Source organism: Necator americanus, chromosome I, assembly GCF_031761385.1.
Source record: "Necator americanus strain Aroian chromosome I, whole genome shotgun sequence".
NCBI lineage: Eukaryota > Metazoa > Nematoda > Chromadorea > Rhabditida > Ancylostomatidae > Necator > Necator americanus.
In genome coordinates, this window is record NC_087371.1 from 29,558,717 (window position 1) to 29,565,921 (window position 7,205).

Below are 7,205 nucleotides of genomic sequence, written 5' to 3' on the forward strand. Positions count from 1 at the left end.
TGTCATGTGAGAATATTTACTTAGAAGAAAGACGTATACGCAACCGCTTACGCAATTGCACCGAGTTTCAGGACGGAACGAAAACGACCTGAGTCTCTGTGTAATTGCGTACGCGGCTGCCCATGAAGCGGTACGGCGGACTTTAGAATTGAGGTGGGACCCTCACCAGCGATACTAATTAGTGCGAGGTCGTTTCGATCCGACTATCCAGATGGGACTCTGGAGGCGATTTTACTACACACCCTGCACACATACAGTCAACGTAAAACGGATTGTGGCGTAACCACGCAACGCGTCCTCAACGCAGGCGTGTACACAGAGTCCCTCTAAAGTACGCGAAAAACTTCCGGGACCTCTTTTTTTGCTTTTTATAGTATCTCTTATCATCTCACCATTTTTCCCATGTAGTGAGCTGAGAATAAGCTATAGAATAAATTTCTGTAGTCTTAAAGGCAATCCCACGAATGTGGGGTGGTGCGGGTTTCGGATGGGTTATGCCTACACGGGGTCGTAGATTATTGGAGAGGTGGGTGATTCCGCCCATTTCTTCCTAATTGCCGTAAAAAACGGCTGGGAAGATGCTACGTGTGCCCAAGGCTGGTGCGCTCCAATCGAACTCGTAGATAATAGCACCCTGGAACGCTCGAAGCTGGATCTTCTTAGCCGTTTTTTACGGCAATTAGGAAAAAATGCACGGAATCACCCTCCTCTCCATAATCTACGACCCGGTTTGGGCATAACCCACCTGAAACCCATACCGCCCCAAATTTGTGGGGTGATGCCTTCGACTGAGTCCTTTTGCATTAGTTTTTCGTTTGTTTTCTTCTAAAACTAATTTAACATCTAAGTGTTTTTAGGAATTGAATTTTTGTCTTTTCTTGTGTAAATTTGCATGATTAGCGTTTTTGTAGTCGAAATCATGTTAAATCTAAAATCCCTCTTAGAAGAGGCACGGTCATTCAAAAAAGTGAAGCAGAAATCCAATTTCTACAAATTGAAAGCTTTGAGGAGATTCTCCAGGATTAGAAGGAATTTTTGATACTGCAAAAAAAGGATTTCTTTTATGTTTTATGATTTCTGTTTGTGTTTATTTTTATGATTTCTTTTATGTTTCGACCAACCACAAAAGATGAAGATCGTGCACATTCTTCCGGAAAAAAACTTTATAAACTAAGATCTTAAAGGAGTAGAAGTAGCGACAAAACAAGTAGGAAAGGACTTCACTAGGACCACAAAATCCTTTCCATGCGCTAAAAAGCAAAAAAGAAGACAAAACCCAAGAAAATCAAGAAGAAAAGAAAATCGGAGAGTTTTACCGTGTACTGTAGAGAGAGCTGAGCGCACGCGTTCATCGAGGACCGTGGTCGCTTGGTCCTGGTACAACACTTTTTACGCTGGATGTACGTCTTTGTCATGTAAAGGGATATTCTACCTCATTTGCCTTGCGCAGCAACAGAAAATCCGTTTTAACTCCCTACCTCAGCTTCAACGGTGCTGTTGAATTAAAAGCATTACCCCACGAATCCGAGGTGGTAAGGATTTCAGGTGGAGTATTCGTATACCAGATCGTAGATTAAGGAGAAGGGGGAGGAGTGGTTCCGTCCATTTCTTCCTAATTGCCCTGAAAAACGGCCCGTAAAATACGTAGGATACGGCTTCGAGCGCTCCGATGGGCTATTTTCCAGAACGAATTCGATTGGAGCGCGCCAGCCTTGTGCACGTGCCGCATCTTCCGGACCGTTTTCAACGGCAATTAGGAAGAAATGGACGGAATCACCCCTTTCTCCATAATCTACTATCTCGTATACGAATACTCCACCTGAAATCCGTACCACCTCAGATTCGTGAGGTAATGCCTTTAAAAATCTCGGCACAATACACAAAAACATAAAAGTTGTCCTCTTCCTGTAATCCTGTTTCTTTTTAATGGAGGTTCTCATAACCTTCCAGAAACCTCGAGAAGATTTTTTTTTGGCTGAGTGTTAAGCCAAGCATGTATCACGTCCCACATTTCCTATTCTATACTGTAGTGAAGCTACTATAGATAGGGATAGGTGCAGCGCAGCCGGTAAGAGGTTTGGCTTGTCGAATACGCGGTCGATGGTTCGAAACCGCTTAAGAAGCAACAAAAACGTTGAATGCGTGATGCATTTCCATAGGGATTGACAACTTTGTCGTTTATCATTTAGCACAACTACGGCTCTGCTCATTTCCGAACCTCTCATATCGCTCGCACACATTTCGCAAACCATATCTGTGTGCGAGTAGTTTTCTATGGATTTCGGGTCCGGATGTATTTTTCCGGTGATAACAAGGAACGCGCCTCTGTAAGCCGTTGTTCTTTGATGCAAAAAAGAAACGTGTGGACATATCTTAGATGTAAACAGTGCAGTAATGTAGTCGATTCAAAACAACATGAACCTCACAGTTGCAGTTGCGTAAGCGGCTGCGCTCGAAGCGGGACGGTGCAGCGTAGCAGTTGCTGTCGAGGTGGGACCCTAAACGGTACCACTCTTCACTGCAATTCGCGATGGTCCCGCCTTGATCTCAGCCGTTGCGCTTCAGCAGAAGCATCGCGCTTCGTGCCGTTTCGACACGACTATGTCTGATGTCATAAGGGTCAAATATTCCACATAACTAAGAAAATAAAAGTGAAAGTAAAAATGAAATAAAAATGGCAAAATAGTAATAAAGAAAATAGAAGTAAAAGTAGCAAAATAAGTGGGCACAAGATGCCATCTTTCAGCTTGAGCGCATAGAAACTGACCAACCTTCCTTGTTTTTTTTTTTCCTCCTGAGGAAAAAAAAATATGAACGCCTATTGATTTATTTTCGATTTATCCTAATTGTGAAGGATGCGCTCTCAAGAAATACCGCTTGCTTCTGGATTAGGGCAAATATGGATAAAACTGATGTTGCCTTGGCTATATCCGAGAATTCAGTTCAGCAATCGTTCCACAGGCACGGTCGCATCCCTCAAGCTCGAAAAATTTCTTCCTTAGAGCTTCAGCTAGCGCCGTTTCAACAAGGATTGTGTCTACAAAATGATGGTTTCCACCGATTGTTATGCGTTCGATTGTGGAACGTCATGGGATTTCATGTAATCATCAATCTTCCCTCTATTACAGCCTGTTGTGAAACATTGACAGGTGCAGGGGAAGGGCGAAGAGGCACAGAGGTGTTGAGGGCAAACGATCGTCGTCGACGTGATCACAATTCTCACATCATCACAGCCAGCCAGCTGTCATTCACCTGAATGAAGCATCGGCTCTCAACACGATCGACATGAACGTGCGTTGTTTCTGATGGGATTCGTTCAATACTTGTGAGACAGATGACGGTCCCGTGGAATTCCGCACTGTTCCCCACATTGGTCGTGATTTCTCAAAAATCTTTCCCCGTGAAACTAAAACGGTTTCCATTTCATATTGTAGGATTTTCATACGTGGAGCGCGCCAACTAAGAAGGAAATAAATTTTTTGAGGTTTCTTTGAGGTTTCCTTTTGAGGTTTTTTTTCTTCTTTTTTTTTGACTGTTCCTGTTTTTTTTTTTGACTGATCCTGTTTTTGACTGTCACTGTTCCTTTCTCAACAGCTCCTTTGTTTTGTTTTGTTGAAGTTTATTCGCCTGCACTTCCCAAAAATTTTCATAATTTTCCTGCTCATCGGTGTGTTTCGGTGTGATTTTTCCCTGGCGTACGGTATAGATGGATATTTAATTCTTTTTAGCTCGTAAATCGCTGTCTTTTTCAAAATATAACTAAATGAAAGTAATAAAACAAAAATTGAAATTAAGGTAATTGATAAATAAATAGAGATTTGAAAAAAAATGACAAAATTACCCAGTGATGCCTCCTTTATCCTTAAACTGAGAAAAATACGTAGAATATGGATGTTAGATATGCAAGTTTCCACCTTAGACCGTCTGGGTTGAGGTGAAACGATCCACCCTTTTATTTTAACCTCGATCATTTCTCTTACAAACGTTTTAAACGCAGCATATCATGGATTATTGACAATGTGTGGACCTTTCATGGACACGGCAGTGGTCATGACGTACATAAATTTCGAGTATGTGCGCGAACACTCCTTGAATTCCTTCCACGTGCTGGAAAACGTCGTCGACGACGGTCCACGACACCTTAATAACGCGCCATATTGAGTTCCCACCGCTGACTGATTTTCTCTGGATTTTCGGAGTTAAGCTTCGATTAGGGCACCTCGTCATGCAGAATAAATTATCTTACTCACACTTCTCCATTTAACGTATTCAAGTTCGTTTTATTACTCATTACTTACTTTTTACTGCTCATTACTGATTTCCTTCACTTAAAGGCATCACCCCACGAATCTGAGGTGGTGCAGATTTCAGGTGGAGTATTCGTATACAGGATGGGAGACTACGGAGAAGGGGGTGATTCCGTGCATTTCTTCCTAATTGCCGTAAAAAACGGCCCGGAAGATACGGCTTCATTCGTTTTGGCGCACCATTTTGTACAAGAAGTTCGATTGGAGCGCGCCAGTCTTGTGCGGCGCCGCATCTTCCGGGCCGTTTTTTACGGCAATTAGCAAGAAATGGACGGAATCACCTCCCTCTCCGTAGTCTCCCATCCACGAATACTCCACCTGAAATCTGCACCACCTCAGATTCGTGGGGTGATGCCTTTAAAGGCAGGGTGCCACGAATCTAACGGGAATCCGCGGGAAACGTTAGAGATACAGTTGTAAATTTCGAGATCCGGGGATGGTTCCGCTCATCTCTCTTTAATCGTCGTAAAAACGCCGTGGGAATCGCATTATTTCCTACGACGTGCCTTAGAACGCTCCTCTATAACCCGTTCTCGTCCCCTCATTTTAGAGAGCTATTTAGTTATTGTTTTCACTTGGATAGTCTGGTGAGGACACTTCATTGTTCTTCGACCACTCGCACGTGGATGCGGCGCGTGTGCTGAGGAGGCGCGTTGTAACTGAAATCGTCCATGAAAAACCACGTCTTCCAACCCCGTTTTTTCTTACGAAGATTAGGAAGAGATGAGCGGAACCACCTCGGACCCAGTAGTCTACAACTCCCCCTCCCCCTCCTCCCTCCTCTAACCTTTCCCGTTTATTCCTTCTGATTCCTGGGATGTTGTGTTTAATCAACGGATTAACGTTATTGTTTCGTATGATGGAATCTTCCCGAAATTTCTCCTCACAAATTCTCCTTTTTTTCATAAATGGCTTTTTCAGCTTAGATCCAAACGGAGCAGATCATGCCCGGTGCGACAAAACTAGTGTTTGTCACCAAAGTGTCTACGTATTTCCTCCAGGAATTGAATTTACTCAGTTTGTCGTTCCGGCAGTGTGCAACAGTGCTTTTTTGTAATTTATGGGGAACTTCCGCCATATCACATAGCCAGTCATATATGCGACGTACACAAATGCGCCTGATTATCTTCGGTTGACGGGATGTTTGGCCCTTCGCTGCGTGTAGCAATCAAATTCCTGGACTAGCAATTTATACATCCTTGTTTTCATTTTCCATCCATAGCATCCGCTCATTCATTTCTCATTCTCATATTTGTACCATTTATACTTTCTGTACATTATTTAAGTGCACATTAAATCAGTAAGTGATTTAAAATGTAACAAAAATCAAATCAGCATGAGAAAACATCGTTAAAAAGTCATTTTTCATTCATTCATTCATTCATTCATTCTTCATTCTCACATTTATAGCATTTAAACATTCTGTAACTTATATAATGATATAGTAAAAAAAAGTGATTCAAAAACTAACAAAAATCAAATCAGCAAAAAAAAGCGAGAAATGCCATTTTTTAGAGAAAAAAATTGCTCTTCAAATTTTGTATTATATAACGCTAAAATCTTTTTTTTTTCATGGAAGAGTTTAAATTTTAAAAAAAAGTCATTACTTGTGAATTTAACGCATATATATGTTGCTGATGCTATCTTGTGCATTGATTTTCCTTTCATTTTTCTTTTTTTAGATTTATTTTCTCGTTCTATTCCATTCCTATCTACCTCACATAGTTTCAAATGAGTATACAAATTCATATTTTGGCGTATTTTAACACATTTTTTATTACATTTTTCTGATATTTTAACTTACATAAATATTCCCATAAAACAACGAAATAAGGTTATTTGAGATGTTCCTGTTGATCTACCAATGATCTCAATTTCTCAAAAAAAAAATGCATTCATTTCCGGACTAGGCTTGCTGGATTTTTCTCAAGGTTTTCTGCTCATTCACTGGAGTTCACTGGAGTTTTCCACGGTTTTTCCTTTCAAGCCTTTCCAGAAATTAATTCCATTTCTCTTCTTTTCCATCAGTTCTCAGTTCCCAAACAACAATTTTCATGTATTTCATTGGTCGGGGCGAACTTTCTTCGAAAACTGCGCCTGTTCACTGACATTTCTTTGCTAGAAGCTGTAGGGGCTACACTGTAACAATGCATTGATTCCTCGGAAGAATTTTCTCCTGTGCCTCGCTTTTTTTTCGCCCTCGCATGGACATGCTGAAACCTGTGCGGGAGGAAAATAAATTACATGCTTTGACACTAACAATCTCATCTGTACGTCTCTCACTCTGTGTGTGTTCAAACTGGTTCCTTTCTTCTTCTTTTTTCTCAGATCAATCCCTCTTACCTCGTTCAGATTCCTGAATCAGGCGCATTCCAGGGACGTGTAAAAGTGTCCGACGGGATCCGACGACTCCGATGAATCCTCTGCGACTATGGCTTACTTCGTCTGTCTTATTGAATTTTTCGAAAATGTTTGCAAAAAATGGCATAGAACTCGTCCCATATTTCCGTTTTTTTTTTAAAAGAAATTCCTCATTAGTATTTTCCTCCCTGTTACTAGTTGCTTTTCTTAATCTATTTATTCCTATTACCTAGATGATACATAAATATTTCTCTATCTATTTTTTATTTATCTATTATCTACATTTTTATCTATTACAAACATATTCCATCCTATTCCCAAATTTAATAAAGAATAAATAAAGATTAAGTGATGAATTTTTATCTGTTGTTCATTTTATACTATTTTTGAATTTATCAAAAATAAATTTAAAAAAAATTTGATAATGCATTTTCCTCTTTTATCCATTTTATTATATTTTCAAGCTTAGTGAATATTTATTTATTACATCATTACATTTATTTTTTGTGACAAAAAAAAAACAAAAACATTTTTCTT